Here is a 22,920-nt window from a genome sequence, read left to right as displayed (position 1 = left end):
TGAACCGTGTCGCCGGAGGATGCGTTATTCACTCAAGCTCAATTCATTCACTCAATTCACCGGAGGATGCGTTATTCACTTATTCACTCACCCCTTCACATGCCTCCCCCCCTTCACATGCCTCCCCTCCAAAGCCCTCTCCCTCCCACAGATCTCTCGATGTCTCCATGTCTCTCGGTCCCTGGTCTCAAATGTTGTGTTTGTGTCCTTCCCCCTCTCTCCCCATCTTGTCTACCGCTCCCGATGTTATTTGTTTTATGTGTCTGTTTGTCTTTCATGTGTGATTAATGTTCGCTCTTTCACGAGCCTCGATCTTGTATACAAAAAAAAAAAAAAAAAAAAAAAACTGCCGTGTCAGAACCATGGCCCATCCGCTGTGCCCTCTCCTCTCGAACTGGGCCGCGGGATGCATAAAGATAATGCATTGCATAACCATGGCTATCCAACAAATTTTAAACAACAATTATACTCTACATTTGGATTCTGTACATATAGGGGAAAGGTTGACTTGCCCAGGTGGGCACTCCTCATGCTCATTTAGAGTCCAGAGTTGTTTTTAATGGTCCTCCGCTGCCTGGCATTAACCCTTCCCCATCAACCTTGGTGGCTCTCTTTGGCCTGAAGGCCCAAATGTACGATCTGTACTGTGTGGCGAATATCATGTACCAAATCACCTATCTGTTGGCCCACTTTACTCTTTCGTACCGCAAGCTGGGCTTTAACAAGCCCGCTCTGCTGCTGTATACTGAAACGGCTTTTTAAAGCAGAAATTCGGTTCACCAAAGACGTGCCACCATTAGGCATTGTTGTTAGTGCCTCAGCCGCCACAACGCGCAATGCTGCTACCAAATGCTTCAGACTCTCGTCCCAATCCAAGCCATTACCCTCAGCCACACACCAGAGCAGCAAGAGAAACACTCCCGAGTCGCTCTTTCCATAGTATGATGCAAACTGCACTGAGTGGGTCCTCGTGGTGTGGGTTCGGCAGCCACCCCTGGTCAGGCCATCGTGCAACCGCACCCATTTAATGCCCTCACAGGTTCGTGCGCGAGGGTTCTAATCTGCTACCACTCCTGTCCGAGTCAGCCGACGCTTCATGCTCTCTCGTCCTGACGCACTCTCCACTCCTCACTCACACGTCACATACTCCGCTCCATTCATACAACAGACAAAGCCCGGGAACTTTATGTCACCAAACTGCAGTGGGGCTTATGATGGATGAATGACTGAGAGGACAGGTGGAGTATGACCACATGAGACGATGGAAAACAGCCTGGGCCACCATTCTTTCTGCAGTGACACAGGAGCAGTCCCTGAATCCAAGGTTCCTATTGACAGCCTCAAATTACCCTCAGAGCCTTGGTTTGTACAGGGGGCATCATGTTGAGATCTGGGCTGACTAGAGAGCTCAGTGGTAGTGCATACTCGCCTTTGACCTGTCTTGTGTGGATTTGATTCATGAAACTGTTTTTCTGGTGCTTCATATAACTGGGCCATCATTAATGAGTATGCCATCTGTTGGATGGGACCTTGACCAGCAGCCTGGTGCTGCATATGAATGAAAGCAAAGGTCAGATCTGGTTGTGCCAACCAACAGAAGAGAGCCACACTCTGTGCAATCATTATTAGGAGCTGAGTAATGAAGGAATGACTTAGCTCCCTGGAGAAATCCAAGGTCCCTCCCTGCTGTAGGGTCCAGCTTACAGAAGTGATCATCTCAGGAATCATGATGGCAGACTCCAAGGAGCGCCAAAGACTGCACTTCCGCCAGTTGTGGATTGTAGACATAAAGAAGAGGCCTAGCCATGTGGTCTTTATATAAAGATCGACTGAGTGCGCATGACAAAGATATTCCTTTTTAGCCGCGTCGCAGACGCTGGTCATAGAGTGCACTCTGCTGTTGTTGTTGTTCTTCTTGTTCTTCTTCTTCTTGTTGTTCTTGCAGAGAAGACAAAACCTCAAAGCTCCACCCATTCTGGGAACCATAGCTCCACCCATTGTGGGAGAGGCTTCATATAAACAAATATCCACCATTTTACTAACTCGCATAGCTTTGAGGCCTGTTTTGTAGGCCCATGGTGTCTTCCTCTCTCACACAGTTTTCTTTCAAATCAAATTCGATATATCATTTCATTTTTCACAGTCGCTAACATAGTTTTAGACTCGGTTGAAAAAAAACGGGAAGAAAATCCGATGAAAGTTGCCCTTTATAGAACGAAATGAATTCTCAAAGGCCTGTAACTTCAAGTCCATTGAGATATATTTTTTTTAAATTGCGGCATGGTCAGTCATACACCGCCCGAAATAACAGACGGGAAAATGCCGAGATATATATATTTTGTTTAAATCGCGGCATGCTCAGTCATACACCGCCCGAAATAACTGACGGGAAAATGCCGAGATATCTATCTATAATTCCACTAATCTCTGTCTGTGTGTGTGTATGCGACCGCTCTTTCTCGACAACTACCGGTCCGATATACTTGAAACTTGCCAGGTATATTGCTGGGGACCCGAGGATGTGCCTTTTCAAGGTTTCATATTAATCGGACAATTACTTACCGAGCTATGTCCAAAAAACGATTCAACCAATCAGAGAGCAGCGAGCTATCGCGTGTGCCGAACGTGGCGAACACACTCTGCCTCGGACGGCACATTTGAGAGCGTATTCATTTATTTCACGTTGGCAAACTATGTTGCCGCTATGTTGGCGTTAAACTATGTTTTAAAACTAATTAAAACCATTTCATGTAAATAGAGGGGGGGGGGGGGGGGATTGTCACTGTACTCGCAAGCCGTTCGCCGTTCGCTTTGGCGTTGCGAATGGACCAAAACATTTCATGGACCAAACCATTTCATGTAAAGCGTTCGCAGTTCGCTTTGGCGTTGCGAATGGACCAAAACATTTCATGAACCAAACCATTTCATGTAAATAGAGGGGGGGGATATAATTTTAGATATATATATAGTACGGGCATGCCCTAGTATTAAAAATTCGTCCATTTGATGACAATCGTCACGATGAAATATTTAATTTATACGTCGTCACAATAATGTGGAGAGAGGAGCATAGCTTCGTTCACGTGTCGCCACATACGGGAAATTGCCGAGATATATATTTTTTAAATCGCGGCATGGTCAGTCATACACCGCCTGAAATAACAGACGGGAAAATGCCGAGATATATTAAAAATTCGTCCATTTGATGACAATCGTCACGATGAAATATTTAATTTATACGTCGTCACAATAATGTGGAGAGAGGAGCATAGCTTCGTTCACGTGTCGCCACACATGGGAAATTGCCGAGATATATATATTTTAAATCGCGGCATGGTCAGTCATACACCGCCTGAAATAACAGACGGGAAAATGCCGAGATATATTAAAAATTCGTCGCCACACACGGGAAATTGCCGAGATATATTTTCACTTTGCACAAAAATAACATCAAGTAATCGAATCAATAGGAATGTCCTGTGCCTATAACATCGACGTTATAGGCACAGCTGCATCTAGGCATTGTGTAACATCGACGCGGCTTTTGTTTTAATTAAAACTTTTTGTACTTGTTTTTTTAGATCTTCATTTTCCTTTATCCTTCCTGTATTAACTCATCTATCTATAATTCCACTAATCTCTGTCTGTGTGTGTGTATGCGACCGCTGTTTCTCGACAACTACCGGTCCGATATACTTGAAACTTGCCAGGTATATTGCTGGGGACCCGAGGATGTGCCTTTTCAAGGTTTCATATTAATCGGACAATTACTTACCGAGCTATGTCCAAAAAACGATTCGACCAATCAGAGAGCAGCGAGCTATCGCGTGTGCCGAACGTGGCGAACACACTCTGCCTCGGACGGCACATTTGAGAGCGTATTCATTTATTTCACGTTGGCAAACTATGTTGCCGCTATGTTGGCGTTAAACTATGTTTTAAAACTAATTAAAACCATTTCATGTAAATAGAGGGGGGGGGGGGGGGGGGTTGTCACTGTACTCGCAAGCCGTTCGCCGTTCGCTTTGGCGTTGCGAATGGACCAAAACATTTCATGGACCAAACCATTTCATGTAAAGCGTTCGCCGTTCGCTTTGGCGTTGCGAATGAACCAAAACATTTCATGGACCAAACCATTTCATGTAAATAGAGGGGGGGGGATATAATTTTAGATATATATATAGTACGGGCATGCCCTAGTAATTATGAAACCACATAATTACATGTTCGACCTGCTCACCGACCTCATGGCCTAGAAAACTGGTTTAGCCCCATCGGGTAACACCCAGCTGCCTGCTGGGTGATGCAAATTCTCCACACATGCAGCAATTCTAGTCACTTGAGCTCCTTTAGGTACATTTTATATGCCAGGTTTGATGCCCTTGGGGGTCACTGGGGAAAGCTGGAAAAATAGTGCAGCGATGGTTTGTAACGCATGGGGTGACCACAAATAAACTGCACAGACTTGCCTCAGTGCCACAAAGCTGCCCTCCTTATTCCCAGGAGATGAACGCAAGAGTCCATTGCTTAACATTACCTGCTCACAGGTCTCTTGCAGCCGAGTGCACATCTACGCAATCTCGAGTCTCGATAGCCTTGGTGCATTTTTCCAAAGCGATGGACTACCTGCCGCGTCGGCCTTCTCCTGTGCTTGGCTGGCCAAATCGGCTCGACCTAAGCTACTCATGGAAAATGGTGCATCAATTTCACCTGCTGACAAATTTGGAGCCAATTTCTAATGTATATGGTCTTAGGAACAGGAACCGGTGATATCACAAGATTAGGAGTGGACGAAAGAGCGTGAGTGGATATACAGTACTTAGGAAGGGATTGTTTTGGTAAGAAACAGTAGTATGAAAGAGATGGGACGAACAAAGATGGATATGGATCAAATAGGAAAATTACGGTTGATGAAAGGGGAGACTTTTCCTCCAATTATACCGGAAGTTAAACGCCCTGTGCTTTATATTCAGTTGTAAACGTAGCATTGCAGGAGTAACCCAGATCCTTCTTTAGAGGAGAGGGGATTGCAGAGAAGAGGCGTCCTTGACTTTTAGGCCACTGACGGTAGAGCTAATAGTAGTTCTATTTTTGAATCTTTCAACCCACATCATGAGTCCTGGTCTGGAATCCCACAGGAGTGACTTCTCTTTTCAGGTTGGCATTGCGAAGCAATGGAGTGACAGGAAAGGGACTGGCTTTTCTCGAACGAGCTATGAAACAGAACAGCTGCTTACAGAATCTGTACATTTGGGGAAATACTTTGGACAACATCACTTGCCAGGCAAGTGCCCTTTTCTGTGCCGAGAAAATAAATGCTCAAAAAAAGCTCAAAGTGTTTCCCAAAAAGTTTCAACACTGCTTATGTTGTATTTTTTTTTTTGTCTGCAGCTTATGTCTGACCGCCTTCTTGAGCTTGATATGCCTCGTGAATTATCTTTCGCACCGTTTCCTCGCAGATAATGAGCAGGTTGCTCGAAGAAGGACGACTGGAACCTACAGGAGTGGATGTGCGGCCTTACACCGTGGATGGAACAATCTGTCTCGCACAGCTGTCAATCCAGCCACTGGTAATCAAAGAGGACACGTTAGGCCCAAACATCATTACCATATATGCCATAACTTCGTCTTTTTCTCCGGATGCAAACACCTGCGCGAAGATGGACCACGATTCATAAATGGATGTCATGCATAGTCTTTTCACTTCCGAGGAACGCAAACTCCCTGGATAGCTATGTTCATCCTCAAGTCATTTAAGGCAAACTTGATGTTCTACCTGATTTATGGTTCTTCAGCAGCAAAGACAGTCTGCTTCTTCTGCCCAGTTTTACCAGAAAGGTTAACTTGGCTTTTCATCAAATTTGAACAGCGTTGGTAAAGGTCTTGAGTAATGCGTCACAAAGTGCAGGCCACGTTCTCAGAAAGCAAACCCAGCCCCAGTCTCCCTTTGAGGCCGAGCAACCTACTTTATAGTTCACATGCCTCTGAAATGATATACAGATGATGGAAATAATTGTACTGCATCACTTGAATTTCACGGATGACTGTGTACTACTACTTATAAAGGAGTATAGAGCTTATAGCTTTAAAGAATTCAAATGAGTTTGCCCTAGTTGCAGCTACAGAATCACTCTCTCAATGTCACCAGCCATGTCCTGCATGCACACTCGAAGGCAGGATCGTGCGATTTTGCCATGGTGCTCATGCAAGAGACGACGTGGAATATAGACCGGGGTATTAAGGGATTAAAACTGCGAGGCCATCATTCTGGAAATAGGTTTGAGAGGAGAGATTGGGAAGATGAAAAGGTGATAATATCCAGGTACAATTGATTATTCAAGTGGAGGATGAGGACATGACAAGCAAGATATGTTACTGTATCCAATTTTCAAGAAATGTTTTTTTTTTTAATCTTAAGACTCCTTCATGGGATCCATAAGACAAGAAAATACAGACATTGAAAATATAGTTGTTCAGTCTATTACAGCCATGTTATATTTTCACCTTCACCTCTCCAAAAAGGAGGAACGAGGACACTGGCAAAGACACGAGCATTATAATGTAGGATTTTCGACTCTGGAAAGACCAGACGATTTCACACCATCATGAGTGTGTGGCTTACCATATGGTGAATTTCTGAAGGCAATGTAACCCAAATAGTCAACAACGTCAGACCGACTCTGGCTGGACGCACTGCCAGCTGTACCGCCAGTTAGCCCAATACAATCCGCCATCGTTGACTGCCTGCCTCCTGGTCACGGACATCCTTCTGCAAAAACAGAGCAATATTTATTTTTTGTATACTTAGCCTAGGCTCGTACGAGAGCTAGCACATATAGACGAGACGGATTTCTGAGAAATGTGAACGTCAGGTGCATTTTGGGTAAAAGTTGGGAACCTCACTTTTTAACATAATTAGGGTATGCTGAATTCGATTAACCCAGTTCCCAAGCCGAATTTTTAGTTTTTGACCTAATTAGCATAAACAAAATGGCCACCAAATTGCCATTTTTGGACAATTTCTTTGAACAAGCATTTATATATCATGTGTATACATGCAGCTCTTTTACTTTAACTTTACAACTTTTACCCCAAAATGCACCTAGAAGCTTATTCATGGCCTTTTTTCATAAATCCGTCTCGTCTATATTATGGTTGGTGACATATTGAAAGAGACATTCAAACTAATATTGAAATTGGACACTATAAAATGGGAGATGGTTTTAATAAGACAATGTTTCATACAATCATTTATTCTAAAATTAAGTATACATGGCCATGAAGCACAAACATTCAGGAATGTCACACATGTTGTTTTGCCAAACTACATCAAATTCATACAAGGGGTCTGATCATCATTGTTGCTGACAGGTACACATTGATGTGCACCTCAACTCTGAATAGCGACATTTGTAGCGCCGAGTCTTGCATTGCTTCTGCCATGCACAACAAATCATCTCGAGGCAACTTTCTGGGATTGGACTCAGTGACATCAGAATAGGCTCTAGTGCTGAATCACCACGCTTCCATCCCATTTCCACAGGTGCAGGAAGGTCAGGTATGGCACAATGAGCATTTCTCCATACCATGGCTTGATAGTGTACTCGCATCAAATGGAAATGAAGAGCATCACTTGTCGGTGACATTGCTTCTGGTTTACCCGTCTTGGAGAACAACATATGTCATGCTGAATCAACAGAGGTTGTTCTGTGCACATTATATATTCTGCAGACTAACGCTTCTGCAGATTTGATTGTCTCCTCTGTGAGTTCACCAATGCCCAAGTTCTTCAGCAGTTTATTCAAAACTCAAAAAAAACCCTCAAAACTCGGCTTGGGAACCGGGTTAATCGAATTCAGCATACCCTAATTATGTTAAAAAGTGAGGTTCCCAACTTTTACCCCAAAATGCACCTAGAAGCTTATACATGGCCTTTTTCCATAAATCCGTCTTGTCTAATAGAACATATAATAAAGGGAGTGGGAGACAAGTGGGGGAGAGAGAGGGAATTACAACAACAGTAGGGAACAGGAACATCAGGAGATCTGTGGAAGTGAGAGGGCTGGGGCGGGGTACACGGAATAAACAAGATGGACACTTCAAGGACTTTCAGGAAAGAAAACGGAATTTGAAGGTGGTGGGTTTGGGGTGGATTAATGGGGGTACTCACAAATTGGCACAAATTTAAAAAAGAAAACCGAACTCGGAGCACACAGCAAACACGGAGACAACAAAATAAACAGCAAAAACGCAACAAAAACGACCGGGAAGACTTATCTTTGAGGAAGTTGGCAAAGGCGAAAATCTCACATCCAAAGCTCAGAGACCGGAACCGGAAGTCGTCGGAACCAGAACTCTGATATCAACAGATTGTGACAAGACCTGTAACAATTCACATCGTTTTGCAAAAAAAAAATTGAAAAAGTTTGATTTATTTTGATATTTTATAATTGCTCTATAGTGTTCAAGGCTTTGGTAGTTGTGTAAAAGGTAATATTAAGTGATCGCCGACCCCATTCCTTAGTGAGCGTAGGGAAGTGTTTTAGGCCCACCACCAAAAAACTAGAAAAAAAATTGTTTTTTATCCAAATGCCAAGAAGATTAGAACAGTACCTGGCAGTGCCAGGTACCCCTGCTGGTACTTTATACGTGTTCCTTCTGTGGCCTCCCAAGCTTATTTCCCTTCTTGCCCCTCTCCTTCCCTTACCCTCCAGTGTCCCTCCTGTAATGTCTCCTTTCCTTCATCAAAATCAACCCCTCTCCACTTCCCTCGTGTCGGCAACAATAAATAGACGGAATGCGGATCCCCGTGTTTTCTTCACATCACTTTAACATAGAAATGAATCGGTTGCCCTCCTTTGTCTTTCTTTCCTTGTTTCACCAGAACAAATGACCGTCCACCCCAGGTGCCTCAACACTGTCAGCCGGACGACGAATTGCTTACCGAACAGGTAAATACACGGCGAGGCAGAATACATCCCCGCACAATCCGGTGTGACGTTCACTGTTGTCCATGGAAGATGAGTCGCCAATGAAAGATCAGCAGACACTGCGCACAGACCATCTTACCTCCACTGTTATGACGTCACAAGGCAGTTCATAATATATTGTTAATCAAATTTGCATGTAAAGGCAGTTTTTGTGTGTCGTCAGCATGCACATATAATCTTTCCTGCCTGTTATTGTCTGAATATTCAGTGTCCGTGTGTACATGCAACTATCTCCATTCGTTTGTTTCTGCTGCGAGACAGTTTACCCATGTACGTCTGTGTTTATGTCCAAGTGGGTAGCGATGGACGCTCCTGCACCCCCAATTCCTCTACATAGCGGTTATAGAAGAGGTCGGTATTCGTGTGTAGTGCTTTAACATGTTCGTATGGTTTTTTAAAGGTCCTTTTCTCTTCATGAACCACAATTTGATTGCTGGAAGGATTGGTTGTACGACACAGGCATGTCGGTCCGAATGACTTTTTGCTCTGTTGAAGTTTCACTGATCCACATTAAAATACCCTCTAACTTTTCACGAATTCACCTAGGAAGCAAAACTGTATATGAATTCATCAGGCCATGGCCTCGTAACTTAACAGGTCTTTAAAGTGTTTGTTCCCAAACTTATCTTATGGCTATGGGTTTTAAAGTTTACAGTTTATAATCTTCATACTTTCATCATAATTTCTCCATTATTGTTCAAAATAAACTGCCATTGCCAAAAACAATCTCCAGAATGATTACCCATGACACATCATGGCAATCACAATCCATTGTGTGTGTGTGTGTGTGTGTGTGTGTGTGTGTGTGTGTGTGTGTGTGTGTGTGTGTGTGTGTGTGTGTGTGTGTGTGTGTGTGTGGAGCCAGGGGTGAGTTGGGGGGTTGGGGTGGTGAGATAGTTGGGAGAGGGTTAAATTTAATCAAACATATACAGTACTAGTAGGAGAACCCAGCGTTGCTGGGGGTGGGAGGGGATGGGGAGGGGGGGAGGCAGGAGAGGGAGGAGAGGGGGGAGTGATGAAGGGAGTGGGGAGAGTGGAAGGGGGCGGGAGAGGTGAGGGGAGAGAGGGGAAGATATACCACATATACATCTTTTGAGGGGAGTGGGAGGGGGGTCGGGGGTGTAGCTTTGACAGGCCCCTCCGTTTTGGGGGAAGGAGGAAACATTTTCCCATGCAAAGAGTGCTTCATAATCTCAGTGTTGCACAGATTAAAAAAAAAAGAAATTGTAATACCCTCTGCCACCATCACTAGGTGGCGCTACACGATACACATTTGCATAGAGAATTTACACCCCCGAATGAGGCAGCGGCCACATAGCCTAAGTTACCCCCCAGACAAAGTTGTATTTGTATTTGTATTTGTACCCCGAGTAAAGTAAATAAAAGTTTATAGCTGGAGTACCCGGCGTTGCTCAAGCGAAAAAGAAACATTAACATATTTGAAATGAGGGCAACTATAATGGAAAAGCAATTTACATCCAAATCAGAATCCATCACAAATGTCAAATCATCATTTTACCTTTTTGTTGAATATCTGCTGGTGAATGTGCCGTTCATCACATTTCTGAGTTAAGTATGATGACATTCAGGAAGAAGAAGAAGCTTTACTACCAATTTCGTACACTTCCGGAATTGTTTGATTTTTTTTGTGTTCAAATGTTTGTTTTGCATTTATTTATGTGAATGTGTACTTGTATATAATTATAAGTGTCATTAATCAAAAAGGCTTCAGCACTATCGAGAGATTTTTTTTTAATCCAAAAAAAGGAACTTTTTTTTTTTCAATTTTTTTTTTTGCCAAAAACACCCCGATGCACTCACTGATGAACGTCTGAAAGTTTGACTAAGATCAGTTCAGCCATCTCTGAGAAAAATGGCGACACACACACACACAGACAGAGACAAACAGACCAACGGCTCTCTTATATAGTAGATTAGTAGATATTATACAAGGATGATCTGAAACTTCATCACTTTGCCACTGAAACCCACTTCGCCTCATCTAAGTAACCTGATTTATTATATAACAAGATGGTATTCATAGAATACTTACCCTGTGCAATCAAATTGGTACTAGCCAACTCTTCTGTTTTTGAAGAGCTGCCAGACCACGTGAGCGATGACATCATAAATTTATATTCTCTAATATAATTGTTGCACAGATCACGCACAATAAATTTCAAATTGATCAGACTAAGCATTGTCCCTGTCGAATTATGACGTCATCATTAACATACGTTATTCCCCATGTGGAGTTCTTTACAATGAGCCACATTCCATTTTTTCCATGGAGCGGTTTCATATATATAGAGGTGGAACGTTTTTTTTTTTGTTTGTTTTTTCAACATAGCGCCTGTACCACGTGACCAATAATGTCATAATTATTATTTTAAAATTCTACAGGAGGAGGCGCTCCCATGGTTAAAACTTTGTGTTCATCGGACTAAAAGTTTCAGACCAAAAAAAATTCATACTGATCGGATCAAGCATTATACTTGTCGAATTATGACGTCATAATGAAGGCACCGATGACATCATCATTAGCATGTCTTATTCCCCATAGGGACTACTTGACAATGAGCCATGTTTAATTTTTTCCCTTGGAGTGGTTTCGGAGATATAGAGGTGCAAAGTTTTTCCAAGATGGCGTCCGTACCACGTGACCTATGACGTCATACTTATGAATAAAAAAAATAATATAGGTGGATGCGATCCTATGGTGAAAATTTCGTGTCAATTGGACCAAGGGTTGCCGAAAAAAATGAATTTAAAAAATGCAGAAACACATGAATGTACACACATACACCACATGTAGACGTACCCGATTGCTTAACCATGCTTTTCGCTTCGCGAACGCAGGGCAACTCGTATAAAAGTCTGTCAAAAATGGACAGTTGGGACAGTTGGTACAGTTTATTCGATGGTGCAGCCTCGTGAGCGTGCCAAAGTCTGAAGCCTCGGCCTAGTGCCAGGTATGCTTATATATTATTTATTTATCAGATATCATACAGACCTAAACGAGAATGGCACTCAGTAGAGAGCATACCTCCGCCTGGTTGGCATATATCACTTAATGGTGAAGATTCACTTAAAAAATAATACTAGCTGGATCCGGATATTCATCAAATTTGAATCGATTCTTCCTCGTCACCCACCCAACCTGTCCAACAAGTTTCGTCCAAATCCATTCATAACTTTTTGAGAAATCCTGCTATGTATCGTTTTTAGCCCTATCTCCCAATGGTGAAGAATCACTTTAAAAATTCCAGTAGCCGGATCCGAATCCGGATCTTCACCAAAATCTAATCATTTCGTCCTTGCCGCATACGCCACCTCTCTGTCAAATTTCGTCCGAATCGGTCCACAACCTTTTGAGATATTTTGTTCACAAACAAACGGACGAACAGACAGACAGACAGAGGTGAAAACATAACCTCCATCCACCTTTGGTGGCGCAGGTAATGAACACTCGTTTTACTCTTCACACATTGCTCATCACGTGCAGCGAATTTCACCTCCTGCACCTTGTATTTATTGTTTTGTTTTATTTACGTTTCTGTACACCGCCCTTGAGACTCGGTTTGCAACCCACCGTCTACAATTCCAATGGGAGAGACATAATTACTCTTTTATGGAAAATGTTTTTCGAGTTTGTTTTATCCTCAAAAATAGACTATAGTGAACACACATTTGTGTTAAAATATTGGCCTTTAAAACCTACGCGTATGAAGAGGGACAGACATCTGTACAAACACAGAAACTGACATTGTGTCTTCAATGGCGCATATAAATGAGAATTCATATCCCAGAATCCTCCATTCTTGTCAGTGCACAATGTTCTCAAACTATAACATTCGCCGATCTTCTAGCTGTTCGTGGATTACACAGATTCCAGCAGAGTCAGATTTCTGGGCATGATATCAAGATCATTAACATCACTTTATTGCTCTACATATGCGAATCATCTTTATGACATCTCTTGTTAATCTCTTGATGGCAGATGGTAACCTTGAGGGAACATGACGATAAATGCAATCTTCATGAGAAATGTTAACTTCCCTTCTCACCCCATCAATCCTCCCATAACCCGACCAGATCCCACACATTCTTCCAGAATCCGATACCTGATTATCTTTCTTAAGTCTAAACTGAACTCTCATCTCCATTCCTTCATCCTCTCATCTCTGGAACTGATTTCTCCTGTCTTTTGTCTTGTGCCGCTCCCTCCAAGAATATCAGGCTGCCCATCGTCACCTCATTACTTCTCCGAGATCCATACTGCTCTCTTCTACTCTTGCTGACCCCTCCCCTTTCCTTTCTCCCACTCATCCCTCATTGTGTAATTTCTGACTCACTGTTCCCACTTTATCCTCTATTATTCAACTCCTCCACCAGCCTAGATTTCTAGATACAAAATAAACCCATTTGGAATCTTAATTTATCATTGTTAACGTCATTGGAAAAAGCCCACGTTAATATTATTTTATTTTACAATTACCGTACCTGATGAGAGTTACGAGATGGTAACACGATATGCTTGCTTTCATCTCCTGTTTATTATGAGAGCTGGTCTCATTTTGAAAACACAGTGTTGGAGCGCCCTCTGCCGGGTAAGTCAGCGCCACATCTGTCGGACCAATTCACCCACGATCTACTTGCTGCCATGGCCTTCTTTACAAAAGTTGACGCCCATGGAACAGCTGGATAACAAACAGCAAATTGTAACAGGCAGAAAAGAGGATTGTATATTAACAGGCAGACAAAGACAAATAACAATATATTGTTTCAGCTACGGGTTTGGGATCCTCGGTCCCCTCGAACCAACCGAGCCTGAGGCAAGCGATCACGAACAACTTTGTACCACGACAGGCTGCTAGCAAGCACCAATTGGTCTACCACGTGGTCCCAGGGTCCTCCGTGCGACCACAGTTTACCTGCGCCACGTGGTTTTATAATCGTAGGACGCACCCTCGGCGATGCACCAATCTTATCTTTAATGGATTTTAATTAGGGCGACAGAGCTCTCCGCCGATGCATGCCAGCCTGAATGAACCAATCAATTGGGGAATTATAACTTCCCAGTACACCTAATGTGCGAACAGCGCTGGATCAATAGGGAAATGACAAACACGGACAGATTGAAAATGAAGTTAAACAAGAGGGAATGTATTATTACAGCGGGATCATGCAAAATGGGGGTTGGGGGGAGGGAACTTGAGGGCTTTAACGTACAGCAGGGGAAATCAAAAGGGGGGAATGCATTGCAAAATGTAAAAGCAATCGTGAGTTGTGAAGGGTGCAGCGATATTTACAGTAAAGAAAAGAAAATGGATGAGATGCAGAACTGAACCTACACCTTACCTACAGGCTAAACATAACATGGGTACCCAATCAGACCATCCGCAGGAGAAGATGAGAACAGAAAGTGCGAGGGTTATCAACCTCTTTATCTTACTGGGCGGGAACCGTCATGCTCACTGAAACGCTAAAAGAGAGGGGTCAAAAAGGGAAAGAAAATACTGCGGTGTCTCGGTTGTGTTGAGTCATAGAATTGCAGGGTATCGTGCATGTCATGCATGTAATTGCGAAGGTTTCTGGGCATGTGTTTACTAAAAGCTAAGTGTTGTGTCCTTATCGTGTATCTAAAGGGAAGATTTAGAGACGGGGAGGGCGAGTGGCAGTTGCGATTCGGTGTGCGATTCAAACGCCTTTTGGTGCGCTACGGCGACTACTCGCATACACTCCACAGAACTATTAAACTAAAACACGATGTGCATACATAATAATTACCTCCTAGGAAATGGGGAGAAAAAGGGGCAAAGACATCTCTAACACTCACCAATGCATTGTATCACACACGAACCCACTACACAAGGGAAAGGGATGACTCTAACCTTACATTATGGAAATAACTACACAGAGGGATCTGTATGTTAGGTGACATTGCCTTCGGGGCTGATTCACAGAATCGCAACAGCATAATGAGCAGATAAAGTCATGGAGGCCATGATAATGATTTTATAATGGAAATTTGAGCTGCTGAGTAGGTATGAGGGACATACGCAACAATGATAGGTTACCATAAACGATTGGAGAGAAGAGCATGGCAGGACAGGCTTGTCGAGCTAGGTGATGGCACAAATATCTGGAGGCAGGATAGACTTTTAGAGCCAGGTGATGGCACAAACGAGAGAAAAGGGGGACAAAGGAGTCGAGGTGCTGTGTAGAAAGCTTAAGATTCTGATAGGGTAACAAGGGGTTGTTGAAAATGACCTGGTGTGTCTCGGGCAGGGGTTGAAAACCCAAATAACAAAAAGAGATATTTTTTCAAATTCATTCAAAACACAATACCGTACATACTGTATCTTAAGAGCACAATGCATGTAACCCTGATTTCATTCCTTATACCAAAGCTACGTTTTCCTCTTTTTGAAGCAATTTGATTTCACATTTGAATCCAATTTTGATTCCTTTGTTACTCTGCCACCTGAGGTGGATGGAGGTTATGTTTTCACCCATTTGTCTGACTGTGAGCAGGATACATCAAAAAGTTATGGACGGATTCGGACGAAACTTTATGGACAGGTTGGGTGTGTGACAAGGACAAATTGATTCTAATTTGCTGAAGATGCGGATGCAGTTCCGGCCTATCAGTGGGATAGAAAATGTAAAATGTTCAATGCAAAATCGAATTGCCTTGTTCTTGTCACCGAACCAACTCGTTCACCAAGTTTAGTCATAACTCGTCCACAACTTTCTACCTTCGCCACCAAAGGTGGATGGATGTTATGTTTTCACCCCTGTCTGTCTGTCTATCTGTTTGTTTGTAAACAAGATATCTCAAAAGGTTGTGGACGGATTCGGATGAAATTTGGCAGAGATGTAGTGTATGTGACAAGGACGAAATGATTTTGGTGAAGATCCGGATCCGGATCCGGCTAGTATCATTTTTTAAGTGATTCTTCACCATTGGGAGATAGGGCCAAAAACAATACATCGCAGGATATGTCAAAAAGTTGTGGACGGATGATTTTGATTAAATGTGATTCTGTATTGTGATTTTCTGGTCTACTCTGAGATACAAAACGTAAACTGTTCACCTGGCAGAAGTATGCTCTCTACTAAGTGCTGTTCTAGTTTTTAAAGTGATTCTTCAACATTGAGTGATTCGGCCAACAACGACAAATATCACGATACTTCAAAAAATGGTGGACAGATTATGAGAAAACTTGGTGGACAAGTTCGTAAGGTGCCAAGAACAAGCCGATTAGATTTTGGTTCAGGTCCGAATCCAAATCCGGTTCATCAGTGGGATACAAAACACAAACTGTTCAGCATGGCAGAGGTATGCGCTCTACCGAGGGCCGTTCTCGTTAAAATATGTTATATATCGAATATATGGATATCGAACATATGAATATATGAATGAATATGAAATATGAAATATGAATATGAATATGAAAAATGAATATGAAATATGAATATATCGAATATATATATTGTTACTGTTTTGCAAAGCCCGGTCCCTTACCAAGGGGAGATTAAGCCCCTTGTTCTCCTTGGGTCTTCGAACCGCGAGACCGAGTCGCCACTTCCGGGCAGACGTGGAAAAGGGTCTCGGGACAATTTTCGCATGCACCTAAGTACCCACGCCGCTGCGGAGGCGGGGATCAAGTCTCGCACGAACCACGCGTAATTGAGTACACCCGAGCAGATGGCGTACCACGTGGTCCGTGCTGTTACCTTGATATTGGAACCCGATCAGAGCGATCTAATTCGTACCATGCTAAGTCAATGATGGAAGAGACGAAACGGTCGAATCAAAGGAATAACAGATTTAATTATTATTTACACAATGTACAATGGTAGAAGAAGAAGAAGACACAGGGCAGTCTTAAGCAGTCGTAACTTATATCCCAGACAATGGGCCCACTCACACACAGGGAGATGAAGGAAGAAGGTTCATTCACCGAACGTGCCGGCTTCGGTCGCTCCAGGAACAGCTCACCCGGCGTGGCCCTCTGGCGGTCACCGCACGTATCCCGGCGAAGGCAGGCAGGCAGGCGGGAAAATCCTCGCGGTGCGTATCTTGGCAAAGGCAGGCAGGCAGGCGGGAAAATACACGCATCTGTGGCCCGGCACGGCTGTCTTTCACAGTGCGATTAATACAACTCAGCGCTCCGGTCTCACAACTCGTAACTCACACAGCGCAACTCGTCTGCACTCCTCGGGGATCTGACTCCAGCTCAACTGAGAACTCAACTCGGCGCATCCCTTCTCACAACTGAATTCAGCGCATCTCCCCTGGCCCTCGTCTCATAACTCTCTGGCTTGCCCTGCGCACATCTCATAACTGACTCAGCGCATGTCCTCTCATAACTCGAACTGCCCGACACGTCTCATAACTGAGGTGGGGGGCTCTGGGCACAGGGTTATATCGCCACGCCCTGGCCCGCATCGAATGTTCCAAACCCCGCCTCTTGCCGCAGTGGTAAGCCACTCCCCTCGAGCCCTGATTGGCGGCTCGTCCTTACCGGCCACTCCCACTCCTCCTGTCCCGCCTTCCTTCGGCCTTGATCGACTTGTTCAGGCCAGCCTCGTGGTATTTCGTGCCAAAACCAAAAACAATCCACGCATCGTAAGGGGAACCTAATTTTCACTATCCTACTCAACGCAAAACGAACACAGGAACGGTCTACGCTTACATTTTCTAAGAAATAACTGAGCTTAAACGAGGCTACATGTTGTAGTGTAACTAAACTATGAGGGGAAATTAACCTTTATTATAAAAAACATAAAACCGCAACACTACACCCCTCTCTCGTCAGACTCGTCCCCGAGTCGAAACCACCAAATGAAACGACCGGTTAGAGAATGACATGCAAAATTAACTTTTATATGTGACATTGTGACATATAGGTGTGGTTCCCCCTAACATTTACTCTGACCCGTGTATGTGATAGTTTTAAAACACTAGATCTGTCCCTCCTATTGCGTTGAGTAGCTACATATCAGATTCACGCCCACACCTAACCGAAATTCCGGAATTTTTCAAACGAAACACATAGCCGGTGGGCAGCATTCTTATATTTACAAGCACAGAAACTTAATCTTATTTACAATTCTATGACCAAGGACCTGTCCTTTTTGGAAGAGAAGATTGGAGGGGAGAGAAAGCACAGCAAAAACACAAAACACACTCATAAATCATGACACTTGCTGCTTGCTTCTTGCATCTTGCTTCTTCTGTGTGCATCTATCAAACCGGCTAGCCCCCGGACCGGCATACAGGCCATTTTTGATCTTCAGGGCTATCTAAACTTACACATCTTCTCATTCCTAGCACACCATAATAAAAGGCACAAAAATGTTTATTTTATTTCTTTGCCAGGCAGGGCCACTCCCATGTGGTCCGACTGCTTGGCATTAATGCCACTCAACAAGTGGTCCGAAGATGCAAGATGATTTTGCAGCAAGGTGCTGCACAGCAGAGGTGCAAGGCCACAAAGCTTGTGGTCCATAAGTGTAATGAGGTGCAGCAAAGGTTTACAGGTGCAACAAGGTTGCAGCAGAAGGATATGGCAGCAGTGCTGCGTGGGTTCCTCTGCACAGATGTAGCAAGGTGCAGCAGGGATGCTGCACAGGTCGATGGTGCTGCACAGTTCCACCTCCAAAATGGTCCTGGGGTGGGGGGAGAGACAAGGCACAACAAGCAAGCGGAAAGCACACAGTGGCACATAGAAAACAAGGTAATGCAGTGCGAGGGACACGGAAGAGCGAGCAGAGCAGGCTCGTCCCTAGCCGTCCGTACCCCCCACCGTCGGCTTACACTACCCTAGCCCTCCTTGTATTTACAATCCGTCTCTACGTTGTGTCTCCCATATCCCCCTCTATCTCCAAATTCGTCTCCCAATCCCTCCCAGGAAGGAAGGGATGGAACAACCACAATGTCACACTAAGTCATGATGTGTCTTTACCATCCAAACGGTTCACAGAGCCCTGGTGTGGAGCTTCGTCCTCCTTGGTGACTGGCTGTGGATGGTGCGAAGGGATTTCGCATCCTAACTACACTACTGACATTTACTCTGTTAAACTGCCCGGGGTCGTACCCTGCCAATCGGCCATCTTTAAACTATGTGGTTCTAAGAACCCGAATTCCCATTGCCCACTCTGCGGTGCCCTACGAATTTGGGTCTCACCCCCACAAATTTTCACTCTGTGCCCTTGCACAATTTCGGGGCTGGGTCGTGTGGCTCCACTAGCAGGTCTACCTACCTGCGCACCTCCGCCACTGAAGTCGCCACCCGAGCTTACCTGCTCCTGCGACTACCTAACTGGGGAAGGCCCCTCCTGGCACTTTACCCCCTGATGCCCACGCTGGCATTGGGCAACCCGGGTCCTTCCCTTGGATCCTCGGGCCCCACTCACAACTCACAACTACCCTAACCGGGGAAGGCCCTTCCTGGCACTTACCCCCGCTGTGCCCACCTTGGCATCGGGCAACCCGGGTCCTCTCCTGGGATCCTCGGGCCCCACTCAACACTACAACTAACTGGCTCCCAGAGCCTACCGGCGGCCTCACCTGGCCGACAAACTACCAGTGGCGGAGTTCCCCAATAACCACACGCACCAATTAAGCCACACGCCCAGCCATTCCACATACTCATGCACCCAACAAAACACTTCGTTTCCACTACCCGCACCACAGGTGTCAATATCCATACAAATTTTGCCTACGCCCTCTACCTGGCTTTACACTACCCACCCCGGGCGTCCGTGAATGGGTTCCACCTCCCCCCATTCACTCCTTCGCACCATGCATTCCACACCTTTTATTCCACACCAAGCATTCCAGACCACTTATCTCGCACACCAATTATTTTGCACACCACTTTCTCGCACACCTTTTGTGCTCACACACCTTTCGTCTTGCACACCATGCAAGTCAATTCACACTACTACTTTTACACACCAAATATCTTGCACGCCTCTTGTGCTCACACACCTCTTTCCTTACACCTCAACACAATTCCATTTATCTCAATACAATTCCTCACACACACAGCATCATCTAGCTGACTACTTCCCCTAAAACGCGTGCTTCCCCGTTGTCCCTTTACACTATGCACTCCCTTTTCTTTATCATCCATCTAAGCTACCTCCGTCCCCTCTACAGTACAAGTGTCACTACTTAAATCTTTGTCTCTACAGTCTTCTAAATCCCTAACATTATCCTAGCCCTCCCTCGGCTAGCTTTGGTGCCCCATAGAGGTAACCATTGCTGGCACCCCCATGTGCCTGTCACTGCCATCCCCCTAAACTAATGCTCATGGGCCCTGTGTGAGGAATGGTAACACTACCATTCCCCCACATGGGGTACACTACTCTCCACAGTCCGCTACACTTCGAGCCTCTCCATCTATGGATGTTTCTTGTCACGGCCCGACCTCGAAGGGCCGAGCGATCCATTCAGGTGGTTTGTCACCTGTATGGGGTGTCCGTCTGGCATTTTCGATCCAGGGGAGGAGGTATGGATGGGCCAAGGTGCCGGGCTCCATCCCTGCACAGGGCCTCGCGGTCCCACGCACGATGACCCAACCGGCCACGGTCGGAGCACCGCACCCGATAGGGTGCGCGGCTCCGAAATCTCCTACCTCCCCTTGAACCTCGCCAATTGCCTTTGCCGCCACGGCACGGCACCAACCTTACAGTGCGGGGGCTGGTACGAATCGTGCACGCCGGTCCTTGTGAGACCGACGCAGCACGGATTCCCTCCGGTCCCTGCTGCACACAACTCACAGGGGGCTCACATACGCTACCCATCCCACGACGCGCTACCCCCCCCCCCCCCCCCCCCCGGTCTGTGTCGATGCTTGAGCCGCGTCCTCACCACTCGCGACCCATCCCGCACTCGCACACCCAGGCGCACCCGTGCCTTCCACACACTCCGTTACTGCACACTCTCGTTCCACATTCTCTGGTGTGCCTTCTCCCTCACATTCCGTACTCGTAGCTGCACACCTAGGCGCACTCACGCCTTTCACACACTTCGTTACACACTCTTCCCGCACACAGTCCGGTGTGCATTCTCCCTCACACTCTGTAACACACTCGGTCATCGCACACCCTTTTTCTACACTCTCGGGTGTGCACTCTCCTGTTACACACTCCGTAACACCCTCGGGTGTGCACTCCTGCACACACTCTGCAACACGCTCTGGCGTGCACTCCTGCACACACCCCCGTAACACACTATTTTCCGACACTCTCGGGTGTGCACTCCTCCTTCGCACACTCAATCATCGCACACTCTGGTGCATACTTTTCTCGCTCACGCTCCGGCGAACACACTCTCTCGTACTTCGTACCACACTCTCTCGTACACTGCACAATGGACCTTCCACGACCGCCCGGGTCTCATCTCTCTCCCAAGCACGCCAAAAACCCATTTGCGCCAAACACATTTGCGCCATTTTTTTCACTCACCTCGGGGTCCTCCTTCCCCGGCAGCACCTGCAAACTTTTTATTTCGTTAGTAAGCACAGCATCACGGTGCAAATGCAGACTTTGTACATATTCCATCTCTTTCTCCCGCGACTTGCTCACTTTTTCTACCGTCTCTTCGGCCCCAATTTCAATCATTTCTTGTTCTAGGTCGACGCTCGTCGGCGCCCTTAAAATTTTCTCGTCCAATTCGGCGACCGTCGGCTCTTCTACACCCCGTGTCGCGACTTCCATATCCCCGGTCAACTTGGCCGTCCTTCACTCAAGCTCGCTCCCCACGCGTTCCTCACATCGCTTCACCTCGTCGCGCGCCACCGCGACCTTCCCGCTCAACCTGCGCCCAATGTCCTCCCCCATTTTCCATTCTTTCATTCATTTTATTCATGTTATTATTTATTCCCCGAAGTTCGTCCTTTTGGGCATCCATTGTTTCTTTCAATTCACCCTTGTTGTCCCCCGTCGCACCGCAGAGCAAAAGCGGGACTTTGGTTTTCCCCTCCGTCCGTGTGTCCGTCCGTCCGTGCGTGCGGGCGTGTGTGCGTGCGTGCGTACGTGCATGTGTGCATGCACGTGTAAGCGAAGGACCGCATTCGAATTTGGTATGTGGGTGCAACCCACGTCAAAATCCAAGATGGCCGCCGCCATGTATGTCTGATGCCATGTATGTCTGAACATTGTGAGCGGAATATCTTGAAAAATAAGCGAAGTACCAACTTCTAATCTGGTGTGTGGGACGTGGGTGTATCTAGGCATAAGGAAGAACCCTATTGAAAATTGGGTCGCCACGTCAAAATCCAAGATGGCCACCGCCATGTATGTCTGAACCTTGTGAGCTGAATATCTTGAAAAATAAGCGACGTATCAACTTCTAATCTGGTGCGTGGGTGTATCTAGGCACAAGGAAGAACGCTATTGAAAATTGGGGCGCCACGTCAAAATCCAAGATGGCTGCCACCATATATATGTCTGACCCTTTTGAGCAAAATATCTTGAAAAATAAGCGAAGTACCAACTTCTAATCTGGTGTGTGGGTGTATCTAGGCATAAGGAAGAACCCTATTGAAAATTGGGTCGCCACGTCAAAATCCAAGATGGCCACCGCCATGTATGTCTGAACCTTGTGAGCGGAATATCTTGAAAAATAAGCGAAGTACCAACTTCTAATCTGGTGTGTGGGTGTATCTAGGCATAAGGAAGAACCCTATTGAAAATTGGGTCGCCACGTCAAAATCCAAGATGGCCGCCACCATATATATGTCTGAACCTTGTGAGCGAAATATCTTGAAAAATAAAAGAACTACTAACTTCTAATCTGGTGTGTGGGTGTATCTACGCATAAGGAATAACGCTTTGAAAATTGTGTCGCCACATCAAAATCCAAGATGGCCGCCTCCATGTATGTCTGAACCTTGTGAGCGAAATATCA

General features: G+C 45.4%; 1 long non-coding RNA gene across 3 annotated transcripts in view; it reads right to left on the bottom strand.

Annotated features, from left to right (window-relative positions):
- Nucleotides 1-22,920, bottom strand: part of LOC137424559 (uncharacterized) — a 63,198-nt gene that overhangs the window by 2,517 nt on the left and 37,761 nt on the right. The window contains exons 1-2 of one of the 3 annotated variants that reach the window (XR_013623032.1): nucleotides 8,945-9,842; nucleotides 6,623-8,382 (exon numbers count right to left, since the gene is read on the bottom strand). This is a non-coding gene — a long non-coding RNA (uncharacterized LOC137424559). Of the gene's footprint in view, nucleotides 1-6,622; nucleotides 9,843-22,920 lie in introns of those variants that run through there. The other 2 variants (XR_013623033.1, XR_010983948.2) reach the window with 2 other exon arrangements.

The sequence above is a fragment of the Myxine glutinosa genome, chromosome 4, assembly GCF_964187855.1.
Source record: "Myxine glutinosa chromosome 4, kmMyxGlut1.1, whole genome shotgun sequence".
Classification (NCBI taxonomy): Eukaryota; Metazoa; Chordata; class Myxini; order Myxiniformes; family Myxinidae; genus Myxine; species Myxine glutinosa.
Note: the sequence above shows the minus strand (reverse complement) of the source record. Positions and strands in the feature narration are given on the sequence as shown.